Consider the following 23,282-nt stretch of genomic DNA (forward strand, 5'->3'; position numbering starts at 1 on the left):
TATTAGATTATACCTAGAAATAGTGACACACAAATTCAGATTTCTATTCTTAATTTAATAATGTAGTTATTTATACAATAGCCTGTCTTTACATATTAAAATAATATTTGTAAAAACTGTTTGCTTTATCATTCCTGATAATTCTTCCTTTGTCATATAACACATATGGGAAGAGGAACCTCTCTGGGGAGAAATATTATGGGTATTAATGGGATTCTAAGAAAGGCGCTTTCTCCTTCTTGGTAGTACACCTACATGCAGACACACAGATACATACGGTCAATAAAAAAATTAAACTATGAAGCTAAAGTATCATCAAAGACAAATTGATGAGAGAAGTCCATTATCGATATATTTTATAGCAAAGTTCAGTGAAACTTCTATCATGTTGTTTTTAGTATATTTGAATATGTCTTATTGCCCAGTGTGTTATCCATTTTCTTTCCTCGTATATTTACCATAGTGTCACTTAGTCATTACTCCAGATGGTTTGGGTGGACGTTATGGCTTGAAGTATTTTTGGTGATCTCCAGTAGTTTGAGAAAAGAGCTGATAGTTTCTTCTCCTCTCCTCTCCTTCCTCCTCCCACTTCTCCTTGCTCTCTGCTTCCCTCTTTCCCTCTCCCTCTTTTTTCACTCTCTATTTCTTCTCTCCACTTATCATTCTTGCTATATAAAAATGAAGCAAGATATAGATAAAATTGTATCAAGGCATCTAAAATAAGTGACAGTTTCTTTTCAATATCACGTACAGAGAGTTAAATAAATTATAAACATCTTGGTTTGTGACACACTCTTTTCATCATTTTGTACAAGGCCCCTGTTGTATTTTATTTTATCATGTTTTTTCCATTCATCCCATGTCCATAAGCCCATTTGTCTCTCATCCCCAAGTATAGTAACTCTAATATGTTTAATATATGATCATGGTTGTGTTTGTGTCCTTGAAAAATATATAGTGACTTGTATATGTATTTGTTTTTAACTTATTCAGATCGTATTGTCTTACTGACCTAGTTCTGTTTCTTATATCTTTTGCTTAGCGCTATTTTTAATATCTGTCCTCCTTATAGTCTGTATATCTAGTTCATTGCCTCCCACTTAAACGTGATAGTTAATTGATGGTTTGTATTTGCTGTATTTAATTATCTATTACTTTAGTGATAACACTTAAATTGCCTATAATATTCTGCTGTAACAAATAGTACCCTCTTATGGACTGGTGTGTAAGTTTCTATGTTTTCTATACCTAGGCATGAAATTCTCGGGTTATAAGGTATATGTATCAATATAATATTTAATTTCACCAATTTCTAATTTCTGCTAACCTGATGGATATTGATATCATTTTAATTTGCATTTCTCTGATGACTGGTAACATTATGTTTCTCTCTATAGACTTATTAATCATTTAAGATTTTTCTTCTCTGAACGGCCTACTTTTGGTCTTTGTTCAGTTTTTTTAATTGGATTTCTTGTTTTTGTCTTTTCTGTTTGCCGGAAAGAGACATTTCAGAAATTCTTCCAATATTGTAGATATTAACAGTTTAAGATATTACAGATATCTTTTTTCCAGTTTGCCACCAGATTCTAAACTATGTCTGTGTTATCTTTTGTGAAACAGAACTCTTTGATTTTAATATAATCAAGTCAATCAGTATTAACCTTATAATCTGTACTTTTTGATTCTTGTTTTTAAAAAATCCCTCTCTCTTTCAAGGTCATAGAGCATTCCTCTTCCATTACCTTTAACATTTTATCATTCACATTTTGATTTTGATCCATCTTGTTTTCACTGCTGTATGTTTAGGTATGAGGTAGGGGTCCAACTCAATTGTTTTCTATGTGAGAAATTCAGTTTTATTAATCCCATCTATTACATAATCTGTACATCACTCAGTAATTCCTGTTAGTACATCTGGCATACACTAAATATTCATATTTATGTGAATCTGTTTCTCAGCTCTATAGTTTGTTATATTTGGTTTTGTAATATATCTACATATATAGTAAAAGAAGTACCTTCTCATTTTTCCTCTTTTAAATTGCTTTCACTATTTATAGAACTTTATTTTTCCATATATATTTTATAGTCAGTTTGAGTTTATAAGAAAAAATTTCTTAGAATATTTGTTTGAATCAATTGAATTTATAGATAAGTTTTGGGAAGAAGTGACCACTTTATAATGGTAAGTTATCCCATTTGTGGAAGAATAAGATCTACTTTAAAGTTATTTAATTAAGATGTGTTTCTATGTTAATAGCCTTGGGCGTTTTTTTTAAGTTAACAAGAAAATGCTTATAGTTTTTGTTGCTATTTTCTACTTTATTTTCTAATATTATTGCTGATATTGAGAAACACTATTGATTTTTGTAAGTTAACCTACATCTGACAACCTGCTCAACTCTTTTGCTAGTTATTGTAGTTTGTTTTTTTGGTTTATGATAGGTTTTCTGTGTAGTTGATCATAATATATGCAGATATTCACTTTGTTTCTTTTCTTCCTAGCCATATATCTCTTTGTTCTTATTGTGCTGTTGTATTGACCAGGATCATCATTACTTTGTTGTCTAGTAAAGTGATAGTGGACATCCTTCTGTGTTTTCTAATTTCAAAGAGAAAGTATCTAAAGTTTCTCCATTAACTTGATGTTTGCAATAGGATTTTGGTAAATATTCTTTATCTAGTTATTCCTAGACTTCTTATAATTTCTTATAAAACCATAAATGAGTACTGAATTTTATTGAATTTGTTTTCCAAATATACTGATATAATGCTACGGTTTTTATCCTTTAATTCATGAAGGTGATGGATTTCATTGATAGATATTTCTGATATTAAACAATCCTTGCATTCCTTAGATAAATCCAACTTGATGAGGATGTATTACTGCCTTTTTTTTTTTTTAACACCCTGTGGAATTCAACTGCTTTTTGTTTATTTATTTTATTTTTCATCTTTTTTGTGTTTCTGTTTATGGCCATAGTTTTCTTTTCTTTTCTTCTAACTCTTTTTTTTTTTTTGCATTGTCTTTATGTGGTTTGTAAGTCAGTGTTATTTTAACCTCTTTAGAATTGTTGAACATTCATCCCTTTCTTCTATTTTATAAAATGATTTGTATAAGATAGAAGTTATCTATTTATTGAAAGTTGAATAGAAATCACATATGCAGTAATACACATTTTTCCTTTGCCACGTACTTCCCTCTCCTTTCTCTCTTATTATCTTGCTTCCATGCTCCATGATTTTGTTCAGTCTCTTCAATAGTATGTATGGCTAAAGAACCATATTTGCTCATATAAAGTTTTATAAGCCTCATAATTGCAAAATCAAGTGCATATTTCCTCTCAAATAGTGTAAAGTCTTGAAAATGGGTAGTTTGTTTAGTTTAATGCTATATCCTCAGTACTTACAACAGTACTTAGTGTAGGTACTCAATAAATACTAGTTGAATGAATAGATAAATAAGTGGTACCTAAAGATGGATAAGTCAAGGACTTATGCTTTTACAAAACTATAATATATCAGGAAAGAAGTTACAACCTTTGAATGACTATAATATGACAGCACTATATCATCACTGTGTGTATGCTAGTTTTTTAAGCTTTATTAAGATTTAATGATACAGAAAATATAACAAATTTTCCTCAAGTGAGAATTCTAGTAGTGATTCATAAGAGTACTGAGGTAATTTATTTGCACACTAGTGGTGTTAAGCAAGTCACCCAAACCTTAGCTTTCTCATGTATAAAATGCAATAATAATTACCACTTAGTGCAGTTATAGATATTGTATGAACGGTGCCTATCTCTGGCACATAGTTGGCATTTAATAAATGGTAGTTAATATGGGAAAAATTATGTGTCTCTGATGTGGTCATTAGACATGTTATTGGTATTTTTCAAAGTATATGACAAAGTGTAGACATGTTGATAGAGGTTGTAGTTTCTGCCATCAACATGCAAAGTTTATCAATTATTGAAAATTCGCACATTCTTAAATATACAAAGCCTATATAATCTTAAATTGTGAGGACAAAACAGGGAGACCTTTAACTGCCCACTTCAAAATAAATTCTATACACTGGTATTCAATAATATTGAAATATTTATTGTTCATAAATTTTAAAGCATTGTTTATATGGCAGAAACAGGCCTCTTCCCCCAATCATAACGTTTCTTGAGTTTTGAAGAAACACCCTATCTCAACGAGGGTGATAAGAACTCAGCTCTATTTTTTCTGGAATACATGTTTATTTTTTAGATGTCGCTGTTCCATTCCTATAGGGAATTTAAATAACTCAGATATCTCATTTGCTAAAGCGAGGGCCACAGCATGTATAACTTCCAGGGTTGACTTTTCACAGCTTTTTGGGGGCAGTAATTTATCACTTTTCTGTACTTGTTTCCACATTCTCAAATCACTAATTTGTATTATTGTATAATGAAAGATAGCTCCTCATAATATTAATGACAAATATATTTAATATAAATATTCATAATGTTTTCTTATTTCCTGATGTACTTAATATTAACATTAGGCTTTAAGAAGAGATTTAGGAATAGAGAAATAGAGAAGCTTATTAGAGGACTGAGGAGAAAGTAGTTTTTCTCTCTCTCATTCCTTTCCATTCCTATACTTGTCTCTACTTCTTTACTCTTCATTCTCCCATCAACCCAGGATATTTATCTTCTGTTCATACCACTACCCTGAATCTGTATCTTACTGGACTTTTCAGCTGCTTTTGACTTTGTTGACAGTTTACCACTTAAAACTCTTAATCCCTTCCTTTTTTCTCAATAACATATCCAGATCTCCAAATCTTGCAAATGTTACCTCTTAGATGTAGTTCTACTTCATCCTCCCCATCCTAAAATGATTGCTCTAGTGCAGATTTTCATCAGGATTATTGAAAACAGTCTCCTAAATGTTCTCCCTACCTTGTATCATAACCCCCTCACTCACTTCTCACTGTAGTGTTAATAATCTATCTATCACACAAATCTGACCAATGTTGTCTCCTTAAAATGCTCTAATTGGTCATCCGTGGAGTAAAATATAGAAGTATAGAAGAAGATACAGCATATGGAAGTACATATCCATGTCTGGTCTGCCATATTTCCTGCTGCTTACCACCGTGCTTTAATGATACTGAACTGCTTCCAGTTCTTTGAATGTACTGTGTTATTTCATGCATCTCATCCTTTTTTCATGCTAGTCCTTCTGCCTGAATTACTATTCCCATTTCTATTTTACTGATTCATATTTATTTCTTATTTATGTCCTCTAGCAAATTTTCCTGATGTTTCACTTTGAGCACAGTGGACCCTCTTCCTCTTTGCACTATTATAGGACTCAGTACATATTTACATTAGTGCTTACTGTATTATATCATTGTATTCTAAACAGGCATTCTTTTTCCTCAATAGACTATAAGCTTTTTTAGGGCAGGTACCATATTTTATTCATTTTTTTAGTCCTAGCACTTTGCACTTAGAATTAGTAGTATATAATACTAAATAAATGTTTGTTTTTTACTTTGAAAGATAGCTACCCTCCTTTTGACCTGCAAATGAATCCAGCATTCTAGTCTCAGTCAGTGTTATACAATATCAGAGCTGGGACTTATACAAGGGAAAACAGTTCTCTTGGTGTCCAACGGAAGGATCATAACAGAAGTAACAAAAAGTTCTAATATTTGTCATTTACAATAGTGTTTATCTGAACTTTTGGCCTGGAGGATAACAAGGCACACTTTGAATAAACATGGCAATATTTATTATTTTTAGTGAAACCGACCTTCCATTCACCCCCCTTTTATGGCTGTGCTGCTTATAAATTCCCAAAGGATTATTTGAAAAATCCTACTTATATCTGCCAGCCTTATCAGTAGGGCAGGAGTTCACGTATTGTAACAGGAGGTCAGATTTCGGTCATGGTCTTATAGATGGGGCAAGCACCTGTAAATTCTTCCTTTGGTGACTAAAGTGAAGTACAATATCAAACAGGCTGTGAGACTTTTCTAGGAAGTGCTGAACTTTGGCAGGAAGGGCAAACTTTGGCAGAAGGAGGGGAGGGAAGAAAGTGAACAAGGGTCAGATAGTGGTTAATTGAGACTTGGTCCTTGATGTAGTAATGCAAGTGGAAGTGTGCAGGGCAAAGGTAGGTGTGTTTTATAGAATTGTTTTAAATAACTTATACTGTTTAAATCTTCCTGTACAGTTTGGAAATGGGCGGGTAAGGGACAGGATATGAAGCATTTTACAGTCATTATAGATAACTTTTTTAGGAAGGGAGAAAAAAACATAAAGTAAAAATTTTATTGGAAGGGGAATGATGAATAATAATAACCTGAAGTTCTTGTACATAGTGTAGTTGTAGTTAAAAAGATGGATGGACTATCTGTCTAATGAAGACAGAAACCAGTGTGTCTTACAGATTTTTAAAAAACTCTATCCAGTGATGTCAGCCATGTTTATGGGCTCCAAGCCTCGAACTCCAGTCAATTTGGACAAAGATTTGTATGTACTTTAAGCTTCTCTATTTACTATAACATTTTTCTGACTTTTCTCCAAATTTGCTGCTCACTCACCCTTCTCTCACTGAAAGGGTGTATATATGTCCCCTAACAAGGATCTTGGGTATCATTAAGAGATTGGGGGAGCAAACCTGTAAGTATAACTGTACCCCTAGTTTGTGCCTCACTTATGATCTTCTTGTGTTATATTGTTGTTAATGATCATCTGCTCATGAACAATTTAAAAAAATTCCCAGGTTAAAAAATGTTGACAAATGTACACCTTTGATTTATGTACTTTCCTGCATGTGTGTTATACTATAATGAAAAGTTTACTTTAAAGATTTCTGACATCTTGGGTCTAGGGATAGCTATTATAGCAATATATGGATTTTTTCTTAGTAGGCAGCAACCCCTCAGTATTACATAAGTCATCAGAACCTTAGTTTTATCTAATTCTCCTTCAGTCACTAAAGGACACTGTAAAACAGCCTAAGATATAAGGAAAAAAGAATGTTGTTGTTCCGTGAATTCATTATTATAAAGACAATATAATACTGCAAGTACAGTATTTCTTTTAAACTTTCTTCAGCAAGAGGCCTCTGAGAATTAGATGAGAGCTGTGAACCCTTTCCGCAGACAAAATGCACGTATATACATGCACCTGATACTTTGCTTCGAATTTCAGAGGCTTCCCTAACTCCTGAATCTTATCCATAGGCCTAGAAAGAATTCCTCGTCTAAAGGGAACTACAAGCTGAATTAGGTTTCAGGTATCTACTGACCGTAGACCTATGCACCAGAATAGTTTACCCCATTCCGTTTGAGTATCCCCTTTTATAAGCCTCCTAGGGACTCCCTACCACCTTGTCTTTTTCTTAGATTTGGAAACCTTGCCAAAATCTAAATTTAAAAGCCTCCTAGGGACTCCCTACCACCTTGTCTTTTTCTTAGATTTGGAAACCTTGCCAAAATCTAAATTTAAAAGCCTATTTCAAAGTGACCTTATTTCTTTGTCCTAAATCTTTATTCCCTGGGACCATTATATATGGGCAAGCTGGTGACCTGTTTTTCTGGTAAGAGTAAGTTAGCCTCAGCATCTAAACTAATAGTTTTGTCCCCTGAATTCTTCTACTTAGAAGGGCTCAGAGCAGAGATTTATAAATAATTATGAGAACTGGAGTTAGTAGTTTATCTCCCCGAATATAACTAACTGTGTTAAATTTCAGAATATTTTACCTCTTTCTTGCGTTTAATAATATCTCTTTTTAAGTACTTGGCTATAATTAGGAGAGGTGAATAAGCAGAAGAGTTAGAATTTACCCACAATTTCTTTACAGTCCTTCATGATTATTGTTGAGGCAGGGGATGGGGAAGGTTGGGTGGGCAGTAATATTCCTGGAACATGTTTCTCCCTTTATAATCTGATATAATCCCTTTGCGATCTATTGGTATGGTCTGTACTGGCAGCTGGGAGAATTTACAAAATCCATCGTCATTAACTACAGATATAGCAAGGAAAGGATTTGGAGTGTGGAAAAAGGAAAAGATATTAGCAGTTCTAAGTGACGTGAGTTTTCTGCAGTGTGAAGGGAATTAATGAAATTACTTAAAGAACTTTGTGGTAACAATTGGCTATTATATACAAGTACTTGGAGAATAAATATTTGAAGGGTCTAAGACACTATTGAAGTTTTCAGTTAAAGAAAAATGATTAGTTTTGGCATTCTCAAGGTTAGACTTCGAGATCCTCTTGAGTAGTGGTAGTTGAAGTGTTGTTTCTTATGCATGTATTTATAATAATATTATCTTGGATTTTTTATAGTACTTTGTCCAGCAGTCTCATATTGCTATATAAATTTGACTGCATTAAATGAGGAAAACATCTCACTTGGTAGAGACTAGCCTCACTCCAAAATAGTTCTTTTATTGCTACCAGAGGTAAGGTTTTAGGATTCTTATTTCTGTACTTTTATCAAAAGGCACTTTAGCTCTTTAATAACCAAGTAAATTTAGTAGCAAGAATTGGAACATAAACTTAAAGCAAATCTGAAGGATTGGATGTATTTTTGATGGTCAGATTTTTTGTTGTTGTTGTTATTGATTTAAAAAAATGAGACCCCCTTTAAAAAGACAGCAAAACAACTCGGCTACATCTTGATTTTAAGATAGTTGATTGGCAAATGAAAAAAAAAGATATTCATACATCAACTTCACATAGCTTTTGACAATGCTTCTCACAGGCCATTGATCTGGCAGTGAATGCTAATAAATAAATAGAGCTCTGATTTTTTTAGTGTTCATTAGAATTGTACTTTTACCATAACCTAGTTTATTTTTTAAAGCTATCCTGATTCTACTTTAAACAGAGACTATTGATTTTTATTAATTTATATAACTGTAGTAAAAATGCATTATTTAAACTCTTTCAGTTTTTTACAAAGACACTTGAATGAATATTTAAATTTTGGTTTGGGTGTAAATACAAGTGGGATCACTTACTACTCCAATGGTAGAAATTAAGACAAATGAATAGGGCCTATATGCAAAATTCTAGATGCTTAGAGTTTGTGAATAAGGTGTTTTGTTTTTTTTCCCCTTATTTGACATTTCCAAAGATGGTGGTACAGAGAGAGGGAAACATCACTTGATTTTGCTGGTCACATGAAATTGGAAATTTTGGATATGGAATTTCAGCATTGCCAGAGGCAGATAGCTTAATGATCTAGGTCTCCTTAAAGTTGTTTCTGGAGCTGTATTTCTGGGGAACACCACTTTCATCAGTTGATCTGTTTTTTTCTGTTTGAAAAAAAAGGAGGGGAGCCCTACTTCAAATGTCATTGAAGCTGTGTGTACTTTATTTCTGTCTTGATTTTTTTACAGTTCACACTAGTATATTCGAGTATGTTCTGAGAAGATCTGCAAAAAATGAACATGTTATATTTTATTCAAACAAGCATTTCCTAATACAGTGAAAGATGTAAAGATGATCAGAATGTTTCCTGATCATCAAACTTTTTGATGATCAAAAAGTTTATAATTTAATGGATCTAGAGAAAATCTCCTTTGTAAGAGACTCTGAAGAGGCCTGTTTTTTTTTTTTTTTTTTTTTTTAAATCTATCATGTTTATTTGGGAAGTACGAAAAGAAAGATTGAACTTTTAATCAAAAAGCCTTCCTGAGAACCGTAATTTGAAATGAGTAGGTACTATTTTCAAATCTTTATGCTGTTAGAACAGAGCTAGAAGCTTTCCTGATTGTTTCCATGGTGACCTTGAGTACTTCTGAGCAATAAGAATGTATTTTAAGTATTTTCTTTAGAGATATTTTTTTTTAATGTGGAAAGTTTTGCCCTGAAGTATTTGGTGACCCCTAGTCCATCTTTGACACTTAACAGATTGTCTCATCACTCTCCTGCCATATCTCACTGCCTCGTAGTTTTACTGACCTACCAGTGCCTGGTGAGGTTAGATAGGCATAAACATAGATCATAGAGAAAAGCTGAGGGTGAGATACTTTGTGCACTGCATTGATAAGGACACAGGAAAAGCCATTTATAGTGATAACTTTCCTGTAGTATGGGCTAATGGGCCCTGGTTTGTAGTAGCTGTAATCTAACTTTTTATAATTGTCATATTGCTCTTTTAACCTGGTGACCTTATTACCCATGGGCATACATATCATTTGGCTTTGAATAAAACAAGAGGCAAAAAAAAGTGATAAAAAATTTTTTTTTTCTAAACATGCTTGCATTTTTTTTTCAAAATGCTTACTTTGGGAACGTTGAACTTCTCAAGCGTGCTTACTTTTTTTAAACAGGAATATCTCACTTAAACAGCTTTAGATACCACAATAATATAACTAATTTTTAAGCCCTGACAAAATGAACAAGAAATAATTAACTTTCCGTATAATGCCCAGTAACCTTCCTAAACACAGTTGAAATCATGTCAAAACTGTGCTTTAAATACATTAATTTCTTGCTGTTCTCAGAATAAAGTAAACTTCTTAACTTGGTCTATATAGTTTTCCATATTGTATCCTTGGCTTATCTCTCTTACCTCCTTTCTAGTTGCTCCTTTCCTCCTTCCTGCTCATAGTCTATGCTCCAGATGTACAGCCCCAGTGTTCTTTCATAATGATGCCTTTGCACCGGCAGTTCTTTCCTGAAACATACTTCATATTTTCTTTCTTTCTTTTGATGTTCCTTCCTATTAATTATGCCAAATTTCTTCATTGCTATGATCTCTGGATTTGGCATTTACAGTCTTCTCTCCCTCATCTCATATATCCATCCAGATCTCTTACATCTTTTTCTTCCTTTTCCTTTCTTTCTTGGTTGTGCCTGCCAGGATTTTTGTTTGTTTTCAGTTTTTAAATTTAAAATTTTAGGGTTTTTTTTTGTTTCCTTCTCTAAAATGACTTCTATACTAGGTACTTAGTTTAATACATTGCCCCAATACTTTTGGATGTTTGTGGGGGGCATAAATAACTGTTGCCGGAACCTTGTGATCTAAGCAAAAGGGCATGTAGGGAAGGAATTTCCTTTTGTTTTGTAGGGGAAATTTGGTCATTCATTTATGTAAGCTGCATGTGCCAAAATGATCTTCTAATCAGAAACAAATACTGGAGCTTGTGTTTTTCTGTGGTTGGTTGTAGCAGGTGTAATGAAGAGTTTGTTTTTAACGTATGACTGTAAATGATTTATTTTAAATTGTGGGGGATTTGAAAAGCTGAGTTTGAAACTGAAGTAGATTCTCTAACTTTTTCTGATTCCAAAACTCAGACCACAATCTTGAGGTGAAGTAGTGTAGGACTTTAACACTGGAGTAGAAACTCAAACTCTTTGCCTCTCCACACCTCAGAGTTTCTCAGGGAATGTAGGCAGAATTCATTTTAGTTCCTTTCTTCAGAGTCTTTAACTAGAGCTTCTGGAAATCTCAGAGTACTGTGTCATTCCCACTTCATAGAAGGAGCTTAACAAATAATTGTGGAATGAATGAATGAACAAATGAATTGTCAAAATACCTCAAGAAAATACAGTAAAAAATAGAGACCTATAAAAGGACTATAAAATATGCCATAGTCTAAGAAGATTTAGTTGTTTTGATTAAGATTAATATAGTTAATTGATGTATTATATAGAGTGTTATTATTTAAGATTTTGGATTTCTTCTTGCCCTGAAACAAAGTGTAAGATGTGTTAATGTATTATTTTAGATGTGAAAAATGAGGTCATGTATGATGTTTAATGGTGATGTTTGTAGCAGTTCAGATTGTATTTGGTTATGTGTAACTAAAACCCAACTATAATGGTTTAAATGAATACAGAGGTTTTTTTAAAAATAAATTTATTTATTATTTATTTATTTATGGCCACTTTGGGTCTTCGTTGCTGCACGCGGACTTTCTCTAGTTGTGGCGAGCGGGGGCTACTCTTCATTGCGGTGTGCGGGTTTCTCATTGCAGTGGCTTCTCTTGTTGCGGAGCACCGGCTCTAGGCACGCGGGCTTCAGTAGTTGTGGCACGCGGTCTCAGTAGTTGTGGCTTGCAGGCTCTAGAGCGCAGGCTCAGTAGTTGTGGCACGTGGGCCTAGTTGCTCCGCGGCATGTGGGATCTTCCTGGACCAGGGCTTGAACCCCGTGTCCCCTGCATTGGCAGGCGGATTCTTAACCACTGCACCACCAGGGAAGCCCAGAGTTTCTTTATATATGACAAGAAGTCCAGATGTAGGCAGTTCACTGTTGGTATGGTGGCTGCACACTGTCATTAAAGACTTAGGTTCTTTTAGTTGTTCCAGTCCTCCTTCTTTAGCATGTAGTTAATTTGTCTTCATTCTTTCAAGGTGCATCATTTTCACCTTTCCCAAAGCAGGTGGGAAGGCCAAAGTGCAAAAGCTGCATTCCATCTGTGTCTATTTCTGTTGTCAGGAAAACAGTAGCTTCAGTCAAAAAATAAAAGGTTTTGTAAAAATGTTGAATTCTTTTGTAATTTTAAAAACAAAATTAAAAGCCTATTGATTTCTAGTCAACATGGTGTTTTTTTAAAAATTGGGAACAAATCAGATAAGCTTGAATCCAGATCTTGATCTACATACATTACTTAACTTCTCATAGCTTCAATTTCCCCATTTAAAAATGCAAATAATAGTGTTTATCTCACAGTGTTTCTGTGAAAATGAAATGAAAGAGTATATGTAAAAACACCTGGCATACTAGCTAAATCTTAAATATTTCTCCTTCTAACTTGTACATGTTCTTCTCACCATCCCCCATCACCAAATTTTTATATTATAAAAAGGACTTTTAAAGAATGCAATGCAGAAGGAGTAAGGGACTAGGAACTAGACTAATGCATGTGTAGACATACATATGCAGATATAAGAAACAATACAAGAAAACCTGTACACTTCCTCCCACAGCTCATCCCCATTTAATGTTACATTTATAAAAATTCTAATCTAGAGATTAAGGGCCATGATATATTAGGGAGAGAAAGGCCTTTGTATACCCTTTCTTTTAGTCATCTCTTTTCACAGAAGGGGAAACCTTGGCCTAGGGCAGTTAAATTACTCACCTAAAGTCACCTAGTGGTAAATAGCAGAATTGGAACTAAAAATTCTCTCTTGTGTTCTTTACTCCATCAGTTTTCATTATCATTAAAGCAGTTAAATTTATCATACTTTGTGTGATGTCCTATTCTAAGCACTTAAAAGTGTTAAGTTAATCAGTATATGATATTGTATCCAAATATGGTATAGAATAGATATATGAACTTTATAAATCTAATTAACCCATGGTTTTTCTTATTCCACTACAGTAACGGACTAGACCTGGTTTCCTGTCAGTAATGATTGCAAATAGGGATGGAGGTGGGAAAGCTTTCTACAATATATTTATTAGTCTATCTTAAAAAGAAAAAAAACTTTTCTTTTTCAGCATTGCCTTTGGTATATACTTCAACAGTTCTGTACTCTCAGTTTTTATGTGACTGTGTTTGTCAAAATTCTTACTCTGGTTGTCCAGAACCATCTTATGGGAAGGCCTGATGACCATAGTTGTTGTAAGGAAAAGAGCAGGATTTTCCTTTCTCAGTAAGGTCAGTTACTTTTCGTCCATAAAAATGGTCTGTTTGCTTCCTAGTTCTTTTTTTTTTTTTTCTTGTAATATAAAAAGATGCCATTGAAACTGGCATCTATAATAGAGTGAATAGTCCACACCAGACCACAGTTGGCTGCAACTGGTTTGGGGCTTAAGCTATCAACAGCAACTACTTGTGAGTTTTTTTAAGCTATTATTCAGGTTTTTAGGAAGGCCTTGAGGACATTACCCTAAGTTTTAGTTGCATTTGGCCTATTGTCTTTCTAGATTTTCCTACATTATTCAGAAATTCACAAGCATAATTTCTTCCATCAAATGACACAATAAAGTATAGTTGGGCTTTAAAATCTTAATGGAAAATAGAAAAATAGGAAAATTTCTGAGTATGGGTATTTTCACTGGGGAAAAAGTAGAAAACCGTGAATCTATACTAGTAGTAAACAGGTATATAAATGAATGAACGATTACATATATACATTAAGTACATGCATAAATAGAGAAGAGGGCTGTGATCTTACTCATAGTAGGGTGCTGCATGTCGACTTTTGGGAGACAATTATGGGTGTCTTGTATCTCTCTACATCTTGTGAGCAGAGGCACTGACTTTGTTTTGGACCCTCTTTTCAAGAATGTGTAGTCAGTGGCTTTATAAGGTAGGGATAATGTCTTTCACCAGAGGAAAAAGCAGGTGTGCTTCCATGTTTGGAAGATTGAGAGAGTGTTTTTCTATGGAATAAAGATATTTTGATTCTCTACCCTCAGGGTTCCTCACCTTTAGAGCAAACCACTGTGTGTGCAGGTGTCACCTGGACTCCTTTGCATTGCCAGGTGGAAATTGGGACTCTGGGAATTGGTGCAAGTATAAATGCTGTTGATACTAGTAATGAAGTCCTTTGTCTCTGATCGGGGGATCCAGGGTTGTTTTTGCCTTCTGCTAGCATCCATGAAACTGTGGCATGCTAATTTGTTGGCTTGCAAGTGGGTAAAATCTCAGACTCTTTGTGGTTCTTCATTTTGCAGCCATTATAATAAAGACTTATTCAGGCAGGAATCATCAATAGATGCTGAGTCTAGTGGTGACATTGGTAAGAAGTAGTTTATTTGTGTGGTCTTAAATTGTCTTCCCAGGATTGCTTATTAATAACAAGACAAAAATTGTAACTGGACACCGTCTTTACCAGGTGATCAAAATTAACATCACAATTGAGGATCACTGTGTGCCTCTGAATGAGAAGCCCTGAGAGGGATATGGCATTGCTTATGTACTATTCTGACCTGGAGTGTATAACCTGAATCTAATTTATGAGGAAACATAACAGAAACTTAAACTGAGGAGCATTCTATTATGAAAGAAAGAAAGAGTTGGAGGGAGGGAGGGAATATTTTTCAAAAATATCAGTCATAAAAGATAAAGACATGCTGAGAAACTCTTTCAGACTAAAGGAAGCTAAAGAGGCATGAACTAACTAAATGTCCTAGACCTTGGACTGGCAAACATTTTCTCAAAGGGGTCTGACAGTAAATATTTTAGGCGTTGAGGGCCATAGGGTCTCTGTCACAACCACTCAAGTTTACTGTTACAGCTCAAAAGCAGCCAAGACACAATATGTGAGTGAGTGAGAGTGGCTGTATTCTAATGAAACTTTATTTGCGTAACAGGTAATGGGATTTGACCCATGGGCCATGGTTTACCGACCCCTTTCCCAGATTGAATCTTGTGCTTGAAGGAACACATGCTATAAAGAACATTTTTGGGTCCATGGACAAAATCAGAACATGGACAGTAGATTAGGAAAATGTTATATTTTCCAAAATTGATAAATATTCTATTGTTAGAAATTATTCTTATTCTCAGGAAATACACAATGAAGTATTTTAGGAGTAAAGAGATCTGCTGTATGTTACATACTTTCAAATGGCTAAGGAAAAAAATATATGTAGAAAGAGCACATGATAAAGGATATGGGGCAAAATATTAACAGTAGGTGAATCTGGGTAGAGTATATGGGCTTTTTTATACTATTCTTACAGTTTTTCTATAAATTGAAATTATTGCCAAATAAAAAGTTAAAAGAGTATATGTGTTTACACATGTGAATTTATATGCATGCACATAGCCCATAGGGAGAGAAAAATATAAAAGATTTGGTAGCTTCTTTATGCTCTCTTGATAGATACCTAAAAAGAGAAATTGACCAAAACATGAATTGAAAATGAAAATCTGTGGTTGATGTAACAAGGGAAGCCAGCAGACATCATCCTTGGCCTAATCTGAATGCACTTAGTTACCAAGCGGCTGTAGTCTAGGGGCCAGAGGCTTTAGTGTGGTCTGAAAATGATGGTGGGAGCCACATTTTCCAGACTGTGAAACACAGGTTACCTTGTTTAGTCAGCACAGTTTAGGTCAAATGTGGTTATGAAAAACAGATGAATTCTGGTGATCAAGTTGTACTTTGACAAATATTCCATTGTTTGAACATGCAGCAATTTCTGAAAAATGTGAAGCAGCCTGGACTGCAGAGATTGAGTTCTCTCTTCTCAACTCCCTTGCCTGCTCACAAAGGTCTTGTCATCATGGGGAGTAAAAATAACAGGGCAGAAGAAGTATGTTAGATACCCCCCCCACACACCTTTTTTTCCTTTCCTTTGCTTTACTGGTAAATCAAGCAGTTTTGGGCAGGCTGTTTTGTCAGCTGGAGGTCTTGCCCTACTCTGGGCTTTGGGGACAGCTTTTGTGCTTCAGTTTTATGCATAGTAGTGTGTTCTAGCGATTATGGATAGTGGTGTGTTCTACTGAATTAGATACTTTGAGTTTATCCCATTAATAGAAAAATGGTATTTGGGGTTTAGTGAGACATTGTTATATTTCACCGGCTTCTCTGGTCATGACCTGGGAGTCATTATTTCATTCAGTGTCTACCCCTAGCTCAAGAGGCTTATCCATAGAGCTCAGTTTCTATAACTTAAGAACTATAGTAATAGCATAACAGGCCAGAGATGCTTGATGCAGAGGACTCCACATAGAATCAAGTCCTCTTTGATGGCTTCTTTTTCCATTTATATGCTTGTGTTGCACTTTTTTTGTTGCTTCAGGGTTTTGTCTCACTTTACTCATTTCGTTCATTTATCCATTTAACAAATATTTATTGCATACTTACTGTATGCAGAGCACATGATCCAGCCTTTTGCCTTTGGGTAGGATTTTCATTTTGGGTGATTTAGACTTGTGCTGTTCAATATGGTATCCACCAGCCACATGTGGCTGTTGAGCACTTGAAACAATGGATAGTCTGAATCAAGATATACGTATAAAATACACGTCAGATTTCAAAGACTTAGTACAAAAGAAGTGCAAAATATTTTAGTAATAATTTTTATATTGATTACAAATTGAAATGATGATATTTTCGATATATTGGGTTAAGTATATTATTAAATATTAATTATAATATATTATATCAATAAATTATTAAATTTTATATCACCTTTTTTTACTGTGGCTTATAGAAAATTTAAAAATTGCATATGTGACTAACATTTATGGCTTGTATTATATTTCTTCAAACATTGTTCCTCATCAAATATGAACCCTGAGTATTTTTTTTCTCCCGTCTCTTACGTGAAGTGATCCTGGTCATTTCTAATATTAGTATGTTTAGCATTTTTATATAAAAGACTAATCAGCCACAATTACTATACCCTCATTTTTTTTCTTTCAATTTTGATGATGGTCAGTACATCTCAAAAATACCATCAGTTCTTGTCAAATTGGTATGTCATTTATGAATAAATTTGGAATCCTGATGAACGTTTCTGAGCATTTAAATACCTTAATAACAAGCTGACATTTGTAAAAATGATAACTATTGGTCAGAAATCTTGAATGTAGTGTTCTCATGAATTCTGTTAGAATTTTTATATAAGCTACTGAAACCTTAAGGAAAGTTTCCATTGTTTTTGTTTGTTTTTTTTTTAACTATTCTAGCTACAGGGAAGTAAGGTCATGGTAGTCGCATGAGTTGTAAAATATGAAAGAAAGAAGAACTCATCTCTAGTGTTGAACATTTAGTAATTTATAAAATGATAAGTGAGTACAGAATGATGCAGTGCATGTTTAATACTTATTTGTAAAGATTACTTTTTGTTGCTGAAATCCACAGTGCATTCTGCTTTGAGGAGAAGAGACTGGGGAAATGTTTTTGATGGCTGCCTGGCTGCATCTTTGGAAATGTTGGTTCTTTCTTGGCCTGGGAAGGCTGCCAAGATATAAGTATTTCATTGCCCTACAGATGGCTTTATTTTTTAGAAGCTTGAAGCCAAATCTTCATTGTATACATTACAATGTATATATACTAGTTTTGGAGCTCTGCAAATGATCGTGGCAGTGTTAACATCTTTTGTCATCATAGACCCATGGTTTGGATTTAGTTTGTCTTTCATTAGGTAAGTCATATTTGGTGTTAGTGGCATACATGAATTTGGGAAAGTTTTTAACCTCTCTCAGTCTCGACTGTGGTATAGATACTTTTCAGGGCTGTAGGGATTTCTATGACTTGAGGCCCCAGCAGAGAACAGTTCTAATGAGGAATGAAGTTGTGGGCAACTTTAAGGGAGGCGAGAAACAAACAAACTTCTGCTGTAGAATTGCTTAAGCAGAGGGTACAAGCATGGATTTTAGCCAAGAAGAATCATATTCATCTGGAGCTCTACAATAGGAAGCCAGAATGGGAATTATCATCCTTATTTTCTCTTTCATTTTTTTTTTTTGTTTGTTTTGTTACCTGGTAGTGACATATCTTTGCAATGAGCTTACTGGGAAAAAGACCAGTCAGTCTGAGAATATTGTTTTTACTCTGTCTTATACATGGAGGAGAGACAAAGAAGTATGAGACATATTCTTACATTCAAGAAAAATTGATATACTGGGACTTGCCTGGCAGTCCAGTGGTTAAGAGTCCATGCTTCAAATGCAGGGAGCATGAGTTCAGTCCCTGGTTGGGGAACTAGCATCCCACATGCCGTGTGGTGCAGCCAAAAATAAAACAAAGTGAAATAAATTCCTTAAAAAAAAAGAAAAATTGATATAGATAAGACAAGAGATAACTACCAGTATGTACGGAAGTCTTTTAATTTGGTAAAAGGCATCTATGAAAAATCCACAGCAGAGTTCATACATAATGACTAAACTTTACAATGATTCCCAGTAAGTCAAGAAGAAGACAAAGACAAATACTAGGGGAAAGATGCCGACTGCCAGCCATCATGATCATTATTCCCAAGGTTCTAGGCCAAGGAAAAAAGATAAAAAAGAGAAGAAGATACATTTAAAAACTTGTACAGCATACCCAATAGCAGTTCTCTAAATCAATTATATCCATCAAGAAATTACAATTGAAAATAAATAAACCCTTTAATAGGTTATATAGAAATTAACCTGAAAAATGTACAAGGCCTTTATGATGAAAGTACTGAATAAATGAAGAGATAGATACTCTTTTAATAGACAGGATGTCTGAACATTGTAAAATTGTCAATTTCTCCCTAATTTAATTAGTAAAATTAATGAAATTCCTATAATAATCACAATATAGGAAGTTTGTGGTAACTTTGTGGTCCTTCTTGTAATTCATCAAAGTTGCTGTGCTATACGTATAGACTAATGGCTTGCTGTCAAGACTTGAGGCCACAGTATGATGGCCTCTACCCCACAAAAAGCTCTCCTTTATTTCCACAAGGATACATTTATGAGAGTGTTTATTTTGGCATTGTTTAAGGTAGCAAATAGTGGAGGCAATCTAGGTATTCATCACTAGGGGACTAGATGAGTAAAATTGGTATTTACATATGATTGAATGTAATATGAAACACATACCAAGCATTGTAAATGATGAACTATATGTATATATATATATATATATATATATATATATATATTTGCGGTACGCTGGCCTCTCCTGTTGCGGAGTACAGGCTCCGGATGTGCAGACTCAGCGGCCATGGCTCACGGGCCCAGCCGCTCCGCAGCATGTGGCATCTTCCCGGACCGGGGCATGAACCCGTGTCCCCTGCATCGGCAGGCGGACTCTCAACCACTTCGCCACCAGGGAAGCCCGAACAATATATTGTAAAGATTTCAGAAATATGGTGCTGGGGATCGGAGTAAGAAACAGTATAATTGATGGCTTAATATTATTTATATAAATTGAAATTAATCCATAAACTAACAGTATACATACTTATTTCAAAGACACACTTACATAAATAACTATAAAAGGTTCATTTGAATGACATGTCATATGTAGTAGGATGGTGCTTGTGTTGATAAAGGGAATGAAATTAGGAATGGGGTGTAAAAGAAAAAAAATGAAAATGAGTAATACTGCGTACTTCAACAGTATGTCTTGAGCTGGAGTAGTATTATAAGGTCAGTTCTTTGCAAGTGATGCCCTTAATAAAATGCTCTAAACCGCTTCTACCTGAATGTCACATTATCAGAGAAATTCCATTAGCATTTATCAAAAGGCTGCTGGGAATTTCCTGTAGAACTGTTTTACCCTGAAAATCTTGACAAAATTGCCACAAAACGCAGGTGGAAGGTTTTGTATACTTCTTTTACTTTTCTGCAGCTTGAAAACCAGTAGTTCTTTTTAAGGTCATTAATGTACGTGTCAGACCACAGAAAGTTGTTTTCTTTATCTATTTTGTAGAATCAAAATAGAAAAGATTTTGATGCTTACAGCAAAGAGTGTGTACACATCTGTATTCCTACAGTGATTTTTAGTCATCATATATTCTTTAAAGGTCAATCTTTCAAAGGAAAACAAGTATACCAAAAAAATAAGTAACTAATGCTTTAATACAGTCTACTTTATTCATTCAACAAATATTTATTACAAATATATTTTATTCTTTAAGGGTGAGTTTTAAACCAATTAACACACCAGACTCTGAAGAGGTACATCAGGGATTTCTTGCTTTGGAAAAAAAAAAAAGTTACTTGCTGAAAGTCTCAGCGCCTTTCTAAACATAAATGACATTGAGAAGGTCCTTGTTCTTAAAGAGGGAAAGAGATGTAATGATATGATTAGCAAGTTTTTCTTTTTAAGCTTTTCATCTCTAACCAATGGGTAAAACATTCTTTCACTAAAACAGTTTGATGGAAGTTCCCTGAAACCACAATGGACCTGTCTGCCTCCCCTGAACTTTAATGTGACTTAATCTGGAAAGTTTGATTTGGTGGAAGGGAGAGTTTCACAAGAAAATCTTCATCCATTCATGGAGGGGAAAAAAAACCCTACCCGTATTAGGTTCCTGCAAGTAAGATCTATGGAACTAGACAGAAAAACCTGAATAGAAAAGGGTATATTGCAAACAGTATGAGCTGGTATCAGACAAATTTGTACTGCTATCCATGAATTTTGTAACTTTGGCTTTCAGTTTCCTTATAGGGGAAAGAAAATATACTTTTTTTAAACTGGAGTATAATTGTTTTACAATGTTGTGTTTCTGCCGTACAATGAAGTGAATCAGAACTATATCCCCTCCCTCTTGGACCTCTCTCCCACCCCACACCCCCATCCCACCCATCTAGGTCGTCACAGAGCACCGAACTGAGCTTCCTGTGCTTTATAGCATGTTCCTGCTAGCTATCTACTTTATGCATGGTAGTGTATATATGTCAATCCTAATCTCGCAATTTGTCCCACGCTCCCCTTCCCCGCTGTGTTCATGTCTGTTCTCTATATCTGCGTCTCTGTTCCTGCCCTACAAATAGGTTCATCTGTACCATTATGGCTGAGTAATATTCCATTGTATATATGTACCACATCTTCTTTATCCATTCATCTGTTGTTGGACATTTAGGTTGTTTCCACGTCCTGGCCACTGTAAATAGTGCTGCAATGAACATTGGGGTACATGTGTCCTTTTGAGTTACGGTTTTCTCAGGGTATATGCCCCATAGTGGGATTCTAGTTCTATTTTATAGTAGTACTAAAAATAGTAGTTCTATTTTTAGTTCTTTAAGGAACCTTCAAACTGTTCTCCATAGTGGCTGTATCAATTTACATTCCCACCAACAGTGCAACAGGGTTCCCTTTTCTCCACACCCTCTCCAGCATTTATTGTTTGCAGATTTTTTTGATGATGGCCATTCTGACCAGTGTGAGGTGATACCTCATAGTAGTTTTGATTTGCATTTCTCTAATAATTAGTGATGCTGAGCAGCTTTTCATGTGCTGCTTGGCCGTCTGTATGTCTTCTTTGGTGAAACGTCTATTTAGGTCTTCTGCCCATTTCTTAATTGGGTTGTTTGTTTTTTTGATATTGAGCTCCATGATCTGTTTGTATATTTTGGAGATTAATCCTTTGTCAGTTGCTTCATTCGCAAATATTTTCTCCCATTCTGAGGGCTGTCTTTTCATCTTGTTTATGGTTTCCTTTGCTGTGCAAAAGCTTTTAAGTTTAATTAGGTCCCATTTGTTTATTTTTGTTTTTATTTTCATTACTCTAGGAGGTGGGTCAAAAAAGATATTGCTGTGGTTTATGTCAAAGAGTACTTTTCCAATGTTTTCCTCTAAGAGTTTTATAGTTTCCGGTCTTACATTTAGGTCTTTAATTCATTTGGAGTTTATTTTTGTGTATGGTGTTAGGTAGTGTTCTAATTTCATTTTTTTTCATGTAGCTGTCCGGTTTTCCCAGCACCACTTATTGAAGAGGCTGCCATTTTTCCATTGTATGTTCTTGCCTCCTTTGTCATAAATTAGGTCACCATATGTGCGTGGGTTTATCTCTGGGCTTTCTAACCTCTACCATTGATCGATATTTTTGTTTTTGTGCCAGTACCATACTGTCTTGATTACTGTAGCTGTATAGTATATTTTGAAATTGGGGGGCCTGATTCCTCTAGCTCCATTTTTCTTTCTCAAGATTGCTTTGGCTATTCGGGGTCTTCTGTGTTTCCATACAAATTGTAAAATTTTTTGTTATAATTCTGTGAAGAATGCCATTGGTAATTTAGTAGGGATTGCACTGAATCTGTAGATTGCTTTGGGTAGTACAGTCATTTTCACAATATTGATTCTGCCAATCCAAGAACATGGTATATTTCTCCATCTGTTTATGTCATCTTTGATTTCTTTCATAAGTGTTTTATAGTTTTCTGAGTACAGGTCTTTTGCCTCCTTAGGTAGGTTTATTCCTAGGTATTTTATTCTTTTTGTTGCAGTGGTAAATGGGATTATTTCCTTAGTTTCTCTTAATGATTTTTCATTGTCAGTGTATAGGAATGCCAGAGATTTCTGTGCATTAATTTTGTATCCTGCTACTTTACCAAATTCATTGATTAACTCTAGTAGTTTTCTGGTGGCATCTTTAGGATTTTCTATGTATAGTAGTATGTCATCTGCAAACGGTGACAGTTTTACTTCTTTTTTTCCAATTTGGATTCCTTTTATTTCTTTTTCTTCTTTGCAATGCTGTGGCTAGGACTTCCAAAACTATGTTGAGTAAGAGTGGTGAGAGTGGATATCCTTGTCTTGTTCCTGATCTTGGTGGAAATGTTTTCAGTTTTTCACCATTGAGAATGATGTTTGCTGTGGGTTTGTCATATATGGCCTCTATTATGTTGAGGTAGGTTCCCTCTATGCCCATTTTCTGGAGAGATT

At 34.6% G+C, this 23,282-nt stretch overlaps 1 protein-coding gene across 27 annotated transcripts in view; it reads left to right on the top strand.

Annotated features, from left to right (window-relative positions):
* Window positions 1-23,282, top strand: part of EXOC6B (exocyst complex component 6B) — a 703,642-nt gene that overhangs the window by 289,077 nt on the left and 391,283 nt on the right. The window lies entirely within an intron of this gene.

Source organism: Delphinapterus leucas, chromosome 13, assembly GCF_059928025.1.
Source record: "Delphinapterus leucas isolate spDelLeu-1000000601 "Yukka" chromosome 13, BTC_Dleu_Yukka2, whole genome shotgun sequence".
In the NCBI taxonomy this organism is placed as follows: Eukaryota; Metazoa; Chordata; class Mammalia; order Artiodactyla; family Monodontidae; genus Delphinapterus; species Delphinapterus leucas.